Below are 14,866 nucleotides of genomic sequence, written 5' to 3'. Positions count from 1 at the left end.
TATTACATCTTCATAAAGCAGTCAGGTATTTCTCAAATGTGACTCTTATCAGTATCGATGAGTGCATCATTGACTCTCAGCAAGAAATTACAAATACTAACTGCACATGTTCGTTCCTCATTGTCCATGTCAGAATGTTTTAAATTATTCTTATTTTCATCTATTATTTAAGGATATTATTATTTGAGGAATGCTTATTACGAATGATTATTTTAATAATATCATTATATTTTAAATATAGGATGTTGAAAATTGTGGCCATCACTGAATAAAAGTTCAAATGTGCTTCTCATCTTTATGTATTGGTGACCAATTCCTTGGCAAATCATGAATATAAGTGACATCACAGTCAGGACATTGCTTCATATTTTTGTTTGTAGGATCTGTATATTTAGGAGTAAGTTTTTGTACATGTCCCTTAATTTATTTGATCCACTGCTTGGTGTGTTTGGTTTTCCTTTAATGTTTGTGCATGTGGTTATGAGAGTCTCTTACTTCACTCTTGCTCATGTTGGAGTCTGTGCATGAATAAACATATTCCTGTTCCTTTACTGCTGGCGTGCTCATGTGTTTGTGTACCGAAATTTTGGTCTTTTCACATTGTGTAAGCATAATGCTAATATGCCACTTCGTAGCTGCCTATGCTTATCTTGTAATGTCTTTGTGAGTGTTCACTTTTCATTAGTGCTATATAAAATGTGTGCTTATGTGTCTGTTTCAGATCCTACCTAAACTAAGTTATTTTCATGTTAATGCTGAATAAATGTTAGCATGCAATGTTATGTTTTGATGGATGTTTATATTTATATGATGATGTTTGCTTGTGTGGCAATCTTTCCCAAACCATCTCCTGATAAGCTTGTTTGTGTTATTGTTTGTAGATGCTTGCTGATGCTTGTGCCCATTATCCTTATTGAATAAACGCCCCTCTATTTGTTGATCTATGCACTTCTGTGTCTGCATGTGAGACTCTGAATTTGTGTGTATGTGTGATATTGTATACATGCTGATCAATGTGGTTTAAAATAAATAATTAAGCTGCCTCTGTCATCGTATGTTTGTGATTCTGAAAATGGGAAAATAATGATATTAATGTTTATCTTTGTGCACTTACGTGCCTGTGTGATTTGACATGTGGGAGGACATTTTTCGGAATTTGTATCTGTGTGTTCATGCGTGTATGTCTGTACGCATTGTGCTGTATGAATGTATATGTATTCATGCCCATTTGTGTGTTACCGTGTGTCTATGATTCTCATGGTTATGTGTGAGTACCCCTGTTCATTTGTGCAAATGATTTTCATTCGGTGTATGTGAGTTTTTGTATGAGCATAGGTGAGTGTTCAAGTACCACTTGCATGTGTGGCTCTGTGCGAGTATGCGCGTGTGACATCTTATTTATATGCACATTTGAGTGTGCACATAAATATGTGTCTTTAGGTGAGAGCCCGTATATGTGTCATTACGTGTGTATTTGCAATCATCTCTCTATATCTGTTCTTATACCAGACTGCAAATTTTATTATTCTGATTTATTGTTCGAATTTTAATGGATTGCCCATAATTAGGTTTGACCTTGGCGTTGTAGGAGACAATTCCCATCGTCGTGGAGAGATAAGCGTTTTATGAGCAACTCTTCTGTTGCAGTGATAGAATTTCTGTCTCTGAGAGAAAAGGCGTGAGTTCAAATCCTCACTGATTACATTTCTGAATATGTTTATTAGAAAATGTCTATTTGTGTTCTGTATGTGAAAGGGTGTCGGTTCCCTTCTTGTTTCTCACTGATGGGTAAGTCTTCAATCCAGTCGTGATTAGCTCCCCTCCTTTCTTTCAGGTTACCTTGGTGACGTCAGGGGAATAGGCCATCGCCAAACAACCAAAGGTCGCAGAACCAGTGTTGTGCTCCTGACAGGAGGAGACCAGGCCATAAAGCGTGGGGGGAGATGGTGTCTCTACAACAGAATGACCAATTGAGCAAGTTAGTTTCTGTTCATTTGACCTTATCAGTTACTCAAATGTATCCTCAGCTGTAAATGTTTGCCAGTATGTTCCCGCTGAAGTCTACAGCATAACTGGAGTTTATTTTTGTTTCCTACCAGTTGCTGATTATGATCATTGGTTCCCTCTTCTTGACCATTACCATATAATTTAGGAAGAAGAACATCCTGATCCCACCCCAGTAACTGTTTGAAGATCTCACCAACTGACACTTTCACTGGATTGCTGTGAAGAGCAGAGAAGTTGCACAAAATACAAACTAAGGAAATGCAGATTCATCGAAATTCTACAGAGTGTGCAAACAGGCCATTTGGCCCAACAAGTCCACACCCACCCTCTGAAAAGTAACCCGTCCCCCTACCCTATTATGCTACAGTTAACCCTGACTAATACACCTAACCTCCCAATCACTGAACACAACATTTGCAATTCCCCCAGCTTGCACATCTTTGGACTGTGGGAAGAAACGCACACAGACATGGGAGAAAGTGCCAACTCCACACAGACAGTCACCCGAGGCTGGAATGGAACCCGAGTCCCTGGCACTGTGAGGCAGCAGCGCTAACCATGGAACCAGCGTGCTGCCCCACTAGGTACCGTGCTGCTGGAAATACCCGACAGCTGGCAGTATCCCTGGAGAGAAATCAGAGTGAATCATAGAACATAGAACATTACTGTGCAATACAGGCCCTTCGGCCCTCGATGTTGCGCTGCCCTGCCATACTAATCTGAAGCCCATCCCACCTACACTATTCCATGTACGTCTGTATGCCGAGGTAAAACAATGACTACAGATGCTGGAAACCAGATTCTGGATTAGTGGTGCTGAAAGAGCACAGCAGTTCAGGCAGCATCCAGGCCTGTCTAATGACGACTTAAATGTACTTAACCTTGGTGATACGACCGTTGCAGGCCAAGCATTCCATACCCTTACTACTCAATGAGTAAAGAAACTACCTCTAACATCTGTCTTATACCTATCTCCCCTCACTTTAAAGTTGTGTCCCCTCGTGTTTGCTGTCCCCATACTTGGAAAACATGTCAAGTGAGCCTTCCTCACTTATCAATGCAAGGCAGAATGTTGTCTCTGGGAGGAAGGTCACTGTAGCAGCAGCACAGGCAGGAGCTGAGCACTGGGACTAGGTGGATGGCTGTCACAGCTGAACTCATGCCAATTGTCTGGAAGTTGAAACATCTAATTTACAATTATCTGAATTCTGGAGGCCTCTGAAAAATGGAGGACCATTAAGATTCTGAGACTTTGGAGTGTTACAGCTGAGTATTTATGTAAATATGATTTGAGAAATGAACTAGTAATCTTTAACTTTAATAACTATCAAATTGACACGCAATTCACCACCAAACCTCATCTTTCAGACTAATCACTGCACTTACTCTGTCTAGACCTAAATTTCCACTCACTTTGACAAACCCTACTCTGCTATACATCCATTCATGTCCGGAACACACAACCCCAAATCACACGAAACACATCCAAGGCAATCCATATTGACAGTGTAGCTGAGCAGAGATCTCGGTGTCCATGTACATAGATCCCTAAAAGTTGCCAGCCAGTTTGGTAGAGTTGTTAAGAAGTCATATTTTGTGTTGGCTTTCATTGATAGAGGGACTGAGTTTCAGAACCACGAGTTTAGGCAGCAGCTGTACAAAACTCTGGTGTGGCCACACTTGGGAGTATTGTGTACTGTTCTGGTCACCACATTATAGAAAGAATGTGGAAGCTTTGGAAGAGTTCAGAGGAGGTTTACCAGGATGTTGTCTGGTATGGTGGGAAGGTTTAATGAGGAAAGGATGAGGGTCTTGAGACTGTTTTTGTTTGAGAGAAGAAGGTTGAGAGGTGACTTAATTGAGACATCAAAGATAAACAGTGGGTGGACAGTGATAGTCTTTTTCCTTGAATAGTGATGGCTAGCAGGAGAGGACATAGATGACAGATGTCAGAGGTTGTTTCTTTACTCAGAGAGTGGAAGGGCCATGGAACGCACTGCCTGCAACAATAATACACTCGCCAACTTTAAGGGCATTTAAAAGGTCATTGGATAAACATATGGATGAAAATGGAATAGTGTAGGATAGATAGGCTTCAGATTAGTTCCACAGGTCAGCGCAACATCGAGGGCTGAAGGGCCTGTACTGCACTGTAATGTTCTATATTCTATATTCCAGATGGACATATGATCTCAATTCCTTTCACTCATTTATACTCCTGCCGCCCTGCACCTGGCCCATGGTGAATCTGGCCCTGACTGGACCTGGCACCATCATGTTCACAACCTCTGACAAAAGCCCACTACCCAAGACATGAACTCAGCCCTTGATCACTGACCTCTCATCTTACCCAAGTCAAACTGTGCACATTGCATCCGAGCTCCTTTCGCATCGGTGCTATACAACCTACCATTCTGCCAGACTCCCCGTGCTTTGCATTTTGACCAACACGTCAACTGGTCACTTCATTACAGTGTCCTTCCACCCCCGAAACATCCTGGCACTCTGCCCACCTCTGCACTAACCAGCCTGGCATCCTGCCTACCTCTCCATAAACCTGCCTGGCAAAGACGGACCTCCTGCATTTCAGCTGAAACTACCCCTCACCTACTAAGCACAATTCAAACAAATTATCCTGTGACCATTACCATTTACCTTGATGCCAACTTGCCAGACAGAGTGCATGGAAGCTTACCCAGCAGCCAGCCAACACCTCACAGCCTACCAGCCCAAACTCTCCCACATGCCCAATCTAGCCCCTCACGTGCTCACCACCTTCCAACTTGGAGCGTACTCCACCATAAAGTCAGTGCGTCATAAAGTCATACAGCACAGAAACAGTTCCTTTGGTCCAGCTCATCCATGCTGACCAGTTTTCCCAAATTAAACTAATTCCACTTGCCTGCCTTTGGCCCATATCCATCCAGATCTCCCAGTTCCTGTAGCTGTTCAAATGTCTTCTAAATGTTGGACCTATCTCTGCATTTACCACTTCCTCTGGCAGTTCATTCCAATGTTTTGGACAGTTACAACATGAAGCCCGAACTCCTGCACTCAGTGCTCTGACCAATGAAGGTACATGTGCCAAACACCTTCAACACACTAGGTACTTGAGACAACGCTTTGAAGAATCTATGGGTCTGAACCCTCAGGGCCCTGTGTTTAACATCACTACCCAGTGCCCTACCATTAACTTTGTAAGTTGTGATCTGATTTATCTTCTCAAAAAGCAACACGTCGTGTTTATTTAAATTAAACCCCATCTGCCACTCCTCAGCCCATTGGCCCAGCTGATCAAGATCTCATTGTACGTTTAGATAACTTTCACTGCCAATTATACCACCAATTTTGGCATAACGTGCAAACTTACATACCAACAAACCATGTCCCATTCAATGTTTTCATGGCTTTCAAACAATTTTGTAGCCTGTTTCGCTTTCTCCCACATATCTGTAGCATTTTTTAAGGATTGAAGGAATCCACCTCCTTGTTGAAATCATTTAATGTTTTGTCCTCAATCAATTTCTGTGGTGGAGAATTCCAAAGGTTCACCATTTTTTTGTTGAACAGTAAACAGTCAGGTTCAATGTTATCGGTGTGTTGGGAAGACTGGTGAGCAGCAAGATTAATGATGATCCCATGAACGGAATAGCCTTCTAGAGGGGCCGAGGTGCCTTCTTCAGCTTCCATTTTGCATGCTGTCATGTCCCTTCGGCAGCATGTCCCAAAATTGTGATCCTTGAGGATAAGGGCACATATGCATGTAAATGCTTCTCCTGAAAGCTTTCCTCCAAATCAGACTTCAACTTGACTCTCAACTATTTCCCTGCCCGTTTCCTCTTCCTCAATCACAGCCATGGGACTCACTTCCTAACAGCGCTGTGAATGTGCTAATACCACACAAACTTCAGCAATTCAAATAGACTGATGATAACTGGTTTCTCAAGGCAATACACAAAGTCTGACACTTCCACACCTGTCTAGAAATTCAAACAACCACTGGAAAAATTGTAAATTATTTGAGGCACTTGTTTAAATTAGATTAGATTACTTACAGTGTGGAAACAGGCCCTTCGGCCCAACAAGTCCACACCGCCCCGCCGAAGCGCAACCCACCCATTCCCCTACATCTACCCCTTACCTAACACTACGGGCAATTTAGCATGGCCAATTCACCTGACCTGTGTGTCTACACAAGATGACATGGTTTCCTTTTGTGTGATTCGACTGTGTTTTCACTGAATGAACAGAGCTATTTCTTAATCATATAATAGGAATGAAGCTTCCCTCATTTTTAGCAAGGCAATCTCACATTATATTTCTTTATTCCAGGGAAGTCTAGAGTTAAATTAATGAAATATGATGATTGGGATGTTTCAATTGGAAATTGTCAGAGATTTAAAGTTTACTTTCATGAGCATTTAATTCCAGCCTCATTGTGTCACAGTACTCACAGGAATGTCTTTCAGAAATGGTGTCTCCCTTCGTTATGGGCAGTTGAATCAGTAAATCTGGGATAGTTTTTGCTTGTTAATCAAAGGTGTTAAAGAGTTTTACCAAAAAGAGACCTGTGGATTTAGCTCACAGATGCTCCATGATCTAAGTAAGTGGTGGAACAGCTCAAGGGGCTGAGTGCCCTTATCTTGCTCCTACCTTCCGATCATTGTGTCATTCATTAAGCTAGCACTGGCGGTGAACAATTTTTATTAAAATATTTCAACAAATTAATTGTTTCACACATGCTTTAAAAAAAAAACTTCTGTTGATTATTTGGAACGGGATCATTGACATTCTCTATTTGAGTGATCAAAATAACTTCCACCCAATTACAGCAGTCACTGCACTCTGGAGTGTGTTGTCACTTCATCATAGTTTCTTGTGAAACTACAGCTCGAGATCGGGGCGCTCAACTTCAATGATTCTCTGATATTTAATATCTCTGAACATTCGCACTTTGTTCAAATGCATCTTTTCTCTGAAGAACGTGTTAAATCGAACAGAACTTTTTTCAATGAAACAACAAACTTTAAATGCTAGAAAACGAAAATAATAGACAGAAATTTCTGAAGAAACTCAACAGGTCTAGCAGCTCCTGTGGAGAGAAGGCAAGGTTAACCTTTCGCACCCAGAGACCCCCCTCTTCACCAAATTGTTTTCATGTTTTGACACAAGAGCTCAACCTGTTGAGATAAACAGTGATTACATTTGCTTGTCTCCTGTTGGAAAAGGATTCTTAGCAGAGGTACTGGATGGTCTGAGATAGCAATTGAAGACCAACTAAAAAGCTATCACCATCTGCTGCAAGTGTTGGATTCAGCGGAAACCCCACCATACTGAACAATCAAATTCAGCGACAGCACTGGTTTAAATATAAAGTAAAACAGCCTAAGCATAATCTCATCAAATATGTTTCGAAAATGATTCATTCTGGTTGAGTTATAAATTATATTGTTAGAACAGCAAGTCAAAAGCTGAGATTTCTTTGAGCACTTACTCCATTAACCCCATCCATTGATGCCCAAAAAATTGTGAACAAATATTGATCTGGAAAAAGCTGCTAACCAAAATTCTGTTTAATATCTAAGAGACACAAGTCAGGACAGCGATTGAATAGATTGCACTGGCCTCTGTGAGTGGAATTCCAACAAACACCGAATCATTTCAATCTGCTTTCTTGCACTGAAGTAACCTGATAAGAGATGGTGTTACATACCTCTCTAACAGGTTGCAAGTGAACACAGAACATCTGGCACAGAATCAGGGACACTACTACAACATCACAACAGAACTGAACACAATGAGCTCAACACTATCACAGAGAACACAGCCCACCTATTTTGACAGTACATAAACCATGTTAGTTATTAACACCTTCCAACAACCAGGGATTGTTCCAGAATGTTTGTACAATGAAAGTAACATTTTAACATTTATCCAAGAATACTTTGACAGCAGCTCCAAATTGTTCAAACTCTATGGGAACTACAGAGGAATAAAACTAGGAATTGCATTGCCATCAATTCACTGTCACTGGATTCCAACCTCGAACTCCCTTCCTCTTTCCCCTGTGAATGTTGCTGCACCAGACAGTCTACTTAGTTTTAAAAAGATTAAAATGTTTTGAAGTGTAATATGACCTTTGCCAGTGACATTAAAAGCTGATAATAGGTTTTCAAATAATAAGATGCAAAAAAATTCTGATTCTGCATTATGCCACGAAACATGTCCTGCATAATCAAGGCACAAAGAAAATATACAGCATATTTTCCTCTGCCTCGCTCAATCAAATATCTCTTGTTGCCAACAACCAATTTCAAAACTCTTGCTATCTGCCTTTTGTTCCTGAAACGTTCGTCCTAATTGGAAAAACTTAGTCAGGGCTCTCAATTCTGAGGCACCTAATCGAATATTGTATTTTTGGCCGATAAAAGTGGTTTTGAAGCGCGAGATGAAATTGAACTGTCTGAGATTCAGGTATCCGAACTGGACAAATTACAAATGGTCAGGACCGTTGACAAGTTAGTCAGAGATACCACTGAAACAAACTGTACAACAAACTTAATCCTAGAGGATGCATTGCTGAACTCCTCACGTCACTGTAATTGAACATTCATCAGAGGAACTAACCAGTGGATTAATGGGAACAAGAATGTGTTCACAATGAACATAAATAACCACTGAGTTAATAAACTTAATAAGTCACTGTATTTAACAAAATTATTGAGGTGGGAAATATCGCCAATTAAAGAACAGATCTGGAGGTAATGGATTATTCTTTAAATTATTTTTTACATATTTTTAAAACGTTCCTTGAACTGTGGAGATTTTGCATGCACTGCATAAAGTCAATACTGCATTCCAGTGTGGAAAACATTTCTGTTGAAGGAATTAGGGCAAGGTCATTTTCTTGTTAACTGCTTTCAATGAACTAAAATGTTTAAAAAGGTATGAATTGAAAACATGCTTCTGTCTGGAGTTGCCCGCTTTAACGGATGTCTAAGTAAATGTTGGCACTGCTGCCTCACAGATCCAGGTACCAGGCTCGGTTCTAGCCTCCGGTGACTGCCTATGTGGAGTTTACACAATCTCTCCTGTGTCTGTGTGGATTTCCTCCCACAATCCAAAGATGTGCATGTCAGGTGAACTGGTCATGCTATATTGTCCATAGTGTTAGGTGCATTAGTCAGGGGTAAATATAGGGTAGGGGGATGGGTCTGGGTGGGTTACTCTTCAGAGGGTCGGTGTGGACTTGTTGGGACAAATGGCCCGATACATACTGCAGGAAATGTAATCTAAATGATTGTCATACTTAAACTAATGTGGGCAGATTCCTTCCGATCGCTACATTGCAATAAATTGGTCAAGTATATTAATTAAAATAAATATTACTCTATTTTCAGAGTCTGAATAAACAATGTGCTCTGTTATCCTCTAGGTCATGTCTTCTGCAAATTTGTGAACTCTGCACACGTCTGAACACATCGATGTAAAATGAATTCTCTGCATTTGCAGCAAGTACTCCCATGGTTTTAAGAGTAGAGTTCCTAGAATATGGAAAGAGGCCATTTGGCCCAACAATTCCACACTGACCCTCTGAACAGTAAGTAGCCCACCCAGACCCATTCCCCCTAATTTATATTTACCCCTGACTAATGCACCCTAACCTACACATCCCTGAACACTATGTGCAATTTAGCACAGCCAATCACCTGACCTGCACATCTTTTGGACTATGGGAGGAAACCAGAGCGCCCGAAGGAAACCCACGCAGACACAGGGAGAATGTGCAAACTCCACACAGGCGGAATCGAATTTGGGACCCTGGTGCTGTGAGGCAGCAATGCCAATCACTGAGCCACCATGCTGCCCTGCGAGGTCAGGAGTGGATTATTTTAATTAATTTGAAATTTGGCCTTGGTCACATAATTCACTATAGCAGTTGTTTCCGAAAAAAAATGATTCTTCAAATGATATTTTGTTGTAAAATGTAACAATTTATTTAAAATGCACAGATTGGGAACACCTAACGCACTGTGCAGATTAAATAATTCAGTTAATGTTTCATTTTTATCTGCAAATCTAGTTTAATCAGGGACATAACAATTAATTAACTCAAGTTACGTGTGAAACTGATCAAAGCAGTGAAACGGATCTGTTCTTCATAGAATTGTGCAAATTTCCAAATGGTCTTTGCCAATGATCTTTTCCAGCCAGAAAAACATGTATGTAGTGTACAGCGGAATTGAAAGGTGTTTCTTGATCAATTATAACATTGTCATGGCATTTTTGCTCAAGAGCAAGAACTATTAGAACATTAGACTTTTGAAATTCTAGTGATGTTTCTCTGTGACTTGTAAACTGTTTAAAGACAGACCTTGTGATTGAACTAGATAGTGGAGTTCTGAATTTGGATTGGAAAGCATGGATTACATTAATCCTTAATTATTTATTTTACGTAAAAACGGCGCCGGAAGGTATCTGTTTTCCCTTCATTTCTAATATCTTTGCAATTTGCTTTTCACTTAATAATAGGCTTTATGAAATTTCAACTCGCATGCTGATTGCATTGAATGAGGAACCTGGAGCGGTTCACTGTCACCAACTATGTTAACATTGCAAAAACAATGTAGAAACCAGAAACGGTTTCCCAAATATAACACATTTAATGTTACCCATGCACAGTCCCTCCTCAACAGATCAACGATCACCAGGTCACAACACGGTGTGTTTGCAGCAGAATCTGGTCTGCAAACATTTTCAACAGAATCAAGAACATGATGTAACCTCACAAAAAAAAAAACAAATTGAAGTCTAACAAAGCTGCTCAGAATCAAGCAAGCTAATGATTAAATTGAATAGAAATAACAAGTCATAACAGAAACCTTGTTTGTGAGGGGACTTAGCACTTAAAGCTGTAACGTTTCTGGCAACAGTTTAATTTATTTCCAACCTACACACCCTTCTTGATCATGACAATCCTGTGCAGCGCACAGTAGAGCGGTTGAAGGCATATATTGATTAATCACTTCACGGTCAAAACAAAATTACTGAATGGACAAATATTACCACATTATAATTTTAAGTTAGTTTCAATTTCATAATCTGATCAATTCTGCAGATTCAGATTTTAGTCCCAAATTTTATTTTGAATGAGGCTACTCAAAACAAAATTCAGTTAGTTTACAATTAGAACTGAGATTTTTTTTTTAAAAGTCAATGCATTAAAAACTTATTTTTTTCCGTTCTCACACTTCTGGGTTTCTGCCTTAAGTTGGTTTTCAGACCGTTACAAATGGATGTAATGTTTTCAATCAAGCAGAGAAAAATGTGTCATATAAGTTTAACAAATGCAGAAATGATTCATGAAAAACAAAAGAACTTCACAAATAATGGTAATGAACAGTAATCCAGAGAGACAATATCCTCACCAGAAAGAAAACGCCACTTACAGAAAGCATGAAAACGCAGATCAATTTCACAAACTGAATAAGAATTCAATCAACTCAATTCAACAGAATCAAGGAAAATAAAATCAGAATCCAATCAACTCAAAACAACAAATTTGAATGAAACATAATCAGAATCCAACCAATTCAATTCAACAGAATCAAATAAAACAATTTCAAAAACCAATCAACACAATTCAACAAAACCAAGTAAAAACAAACTCAGAATCGAATCAACACAGTTCAACCGAATCAACTAAAACAAAGCCAAACTCCAAAAACCTGCTGCGCTGTTCCAGCAACACATTTTCAGCTCTGATCTCCAGCATCTGCAGTCCTCACTTTCTCATCAAAATCCAATCAACTCAATTTAACAGAATCAAGTAAAACAAACTCAGAATCTAATCAACAGAATACAATATAGCACCGCAAGAAAATCCTATGACAGTTTCGAACCTGCTTGTCATCAAATAATTAACAAAATAAATGAGAAAATATAATCAGGATAAGAACATATATTCAAGAAATGAATAATGATATTTTAGCATATTTTAATCATGTTTGGTAATATCTCGAACATCTTTGAATTCTTGCATTTGTTGTTGATAATAAAACTCACAGTCACGATGTTACTGACATTAAACATTATTTATAGCTGACTGATTAAGAGACATTAGGTGTTTCAAGTAACCCAGCCACACAGAATGCCCATCTGATCAAAATAAAGAGATACACTGAGCAACTGACTCCATTATCACCATTTTAACTATTTGCTGAGCCTTAACTGAAGTCTATAATCAGTCTGAACAAAAATCAATCCGAACCAAACCAAACTCAGCACAGAATCTGAGTTTCATTTATTTCAGAAATTAGTCACATGAATAGAAAGGTTTTTTAAAAAGTCACTAAGAAAGTTCAAAGTTCTTACCTGAAGTCACTGTCACCATGGTCCCTTGGCCCCAGTAATCAAGATAGTCACAGTGTTACATTCTCTGGACTGGGTCACACAATAACTAGCTCTGCATAAAACAAATCAAAAATCTACCATCATTTTAAATTTTCAGAACCACTGGCAAAATAAAGTCACGATAAATCTTCAGCACATAATTGCGCTAGTGAATTCTGATCATTCTTGATAAATTTTAATACTGTTTTATACTTCACAGAGTAACACATGAGCTGATTCTCAAAATCCCCAACTGGTGTATCAATAATTATCCAACACTTTTACAAATTAAATAGTGATACTGGCATTAAACCCCACAGAACTAATACTGCACTGCAAGTTAAGGCGGTTTGTAGAAGTAATCACCGACTAATTTCAAACAATGGAGGCTGAATAGGTTTGTGTATTGATCATAATTGCAGTGTCACTCCAGCTATATCACTGTGAGACACGTTGTGTCAAATACTATGACAGACTGTAAACTGTAAAATGCAGATAATTTCTTCACTTCCTAGAAAGAAGTGATTCAGACTCTAAAAATGATTTGGTGCATTATTTCAGCTTTTACTCTTCATTGTATTTTGAAAGCTTGGAATACTTTTCCAGGTTTGGTCTGCATTTAACTTGACAATCAACACGAAGAAGGTAGAAAAAAATTATACGTTTGTACAAACTAGCACTACTGGACTGCGTTTAAATTGCCTCACATTATTTCTCGCTCCTGCCATGGTAGAAATCACCAATTTGAGATAAACACTTGTCAGTGGTTATTGTATGAGGATGTCACTGTGCACAACGCTGTGACCCACTGTAGTATCACAATGATGGAGACCAGTACACTCATTCTCTGTTCTTTACTCAAGGTCTCAATTTTCATTTGAAAGAGCCATTCAGTACTGATCATGTTTAGAATTAATGCCATAGTTGACATAACAATGAGCAGTGATTTCCTGAGCAGTCAGATATATTACAACTAACATTTTGTCCGAGCATTTAATTGATGGAAGTGTTAGCAGTACATATGACATGCCCAAAACATTGTTCCATTGTGTCACCAGTTTGCTAGTTTAAATGTTACATTTCCTCTTTAATAGTTTTGTAAGAGGCAGCCTGGGGCCTGCTTCAGATCGCAGTTGGTATAATTGCATTTAAAACTCGTACTGACCGTCAGGTTATGGTGGAATTGACAAAATGTTCCCTCAAGCTGTTTTTGAATGGGTCCAGCCCTAGTTCCTCTCGCTGTGGTCTCTTGCACAGTAATAGATGGCGGTGTCTTCGATCTTCAGGTTCTCCATGTCTAACGCGAAAATGTTGTTTGAAGTGTCTTTGGACGCAGTAAATCGACCCTTGATCGCTGGTGCATAGTTATTGCTGTTTGAATTATAGTAGTACAGCAGCCACTCCAGACCCTTTCCAGGAACCTATCGGACCCAGTGCATGTAGCTGTTGCTAAGATCGAAGCCGCTGGTTTTACAGGTCAGTTTCAGGCTGCCTGTGGGACGGCCAGTCTCTGTCTCTGGCTGGGTCAACACAATCTCCAACTGGACACCTTTAAAAAAGAAAACAAATAAACCATGAGCATTAATGCTGATGAAATGATGGCTGAGTCTTTTACATTCCAGCGGTTAACTAACATTGAGAAAGTAACGAAGAGAGACTTGAACAAAAAACACTCACATGACAAGAAAGCCAATAACAAACTGAGAAAAAATTGTCGACACAATCATTCTGATAACTTGTGGGAAGCGGTTCTGTCAAGATCGTTCTAAACAGAGCCGACCCAGGAGTGTTGAATTACGGTCCAGTTCCCAGGATTTATATGGCCATCGGAAGGGGCAGGCTTACAGTTTCCGCATGTTGGTTTCCTGGTGGAGACTGAGACTTGATCCTGGTATCAGCTTGTACAGCCCGAACACATGGGATAATATCTTTACATGAGGTTGTGCTTAAACATGGACACATACACATCTTGGGATTTTTTTTTTGCTGAATAGCTTCTTTGGAAGTAAGTTTGAGTAGCTTCAGGTCTGTTTCACATGATAGTTGCATGTATTTTGTTTAAAAAAACAAATTCAACTGGAAGTTAGCTCCCTGTATTTCTACATTCATTCACAAACAGATAAAACTAAAATTAAAGTTCAAATATATTACTAGCTAATAAAACAGTTGAGCTTTTCTTCCCTGGATACTGCAAGTCTCTGTCGCACTCCAAAATAACATGTAATTCATATGAAACATTTCAAAATTCAATTTAGGCAGCTGAATACAGAGCGTGTCCAAAGTGATTATATTTAGAATATTCAATTAGAACTTAACTCCCTTTAATCCTACATTCCACCACATGCAGATAAAGCTAAAAAGAACTTCAATAATATTATTTGCAAACAAAATGAATGACTTTATTCTTGCTGTCACTCAAAGTCTCTCTCACATTACAAAATAACATACCATTTCTAATCTGCGTTTC

The 14,866-nt window shown here is 39.3% G+C and overlaps 1 long non-coding RNA gene across 1 annotated transcript; it reads right to left on the bottom strand.

Annotated features, from left to right (window-relative positions):
* Positions 1-1,889: 1,889 nt before the first annotated feature.
* LOC140478556 (uncharacterized) lies at positions 1,890-13,149 on the bottom strand. The gene is made up of 3 exons (XR_011960813.1): positions 13,107-13,149; positions 12,382-12,472; positions 1,890-1,952 (listed from the first exon to the last, which is right to left on the bottom strand). It is a non-coding gene; the product is annotated as an uncharacterized lncRNA (long non-coding RNA).
* Between the last annotated feature and the right edge of the window lie 1,717 nt (positions 13,150-14,866).

This window comes from Chiloscyllium punctatum, chromosome 6 (genome assembly GCF_047496795.1).
Source record: "Chiloscyllium punctatum isolate Juve2018m chromosome 6, sChiPun1.3, whole genome shotgun sequence".
Classification (NCBI taxonomy): domain Eukaryota; kingdom Metazoa; phylum Chordata; class Chondrichthyes; order Orectolobiformes; family Hemiscylliidae; genus Chiloscyllium; species Chiloscyllium punctatum.
The sequence above is the reverse complement of the archived record's forward strand: the minus strand, read 5'-3'. Positions and strand labels throughout refer to the sequence as shown.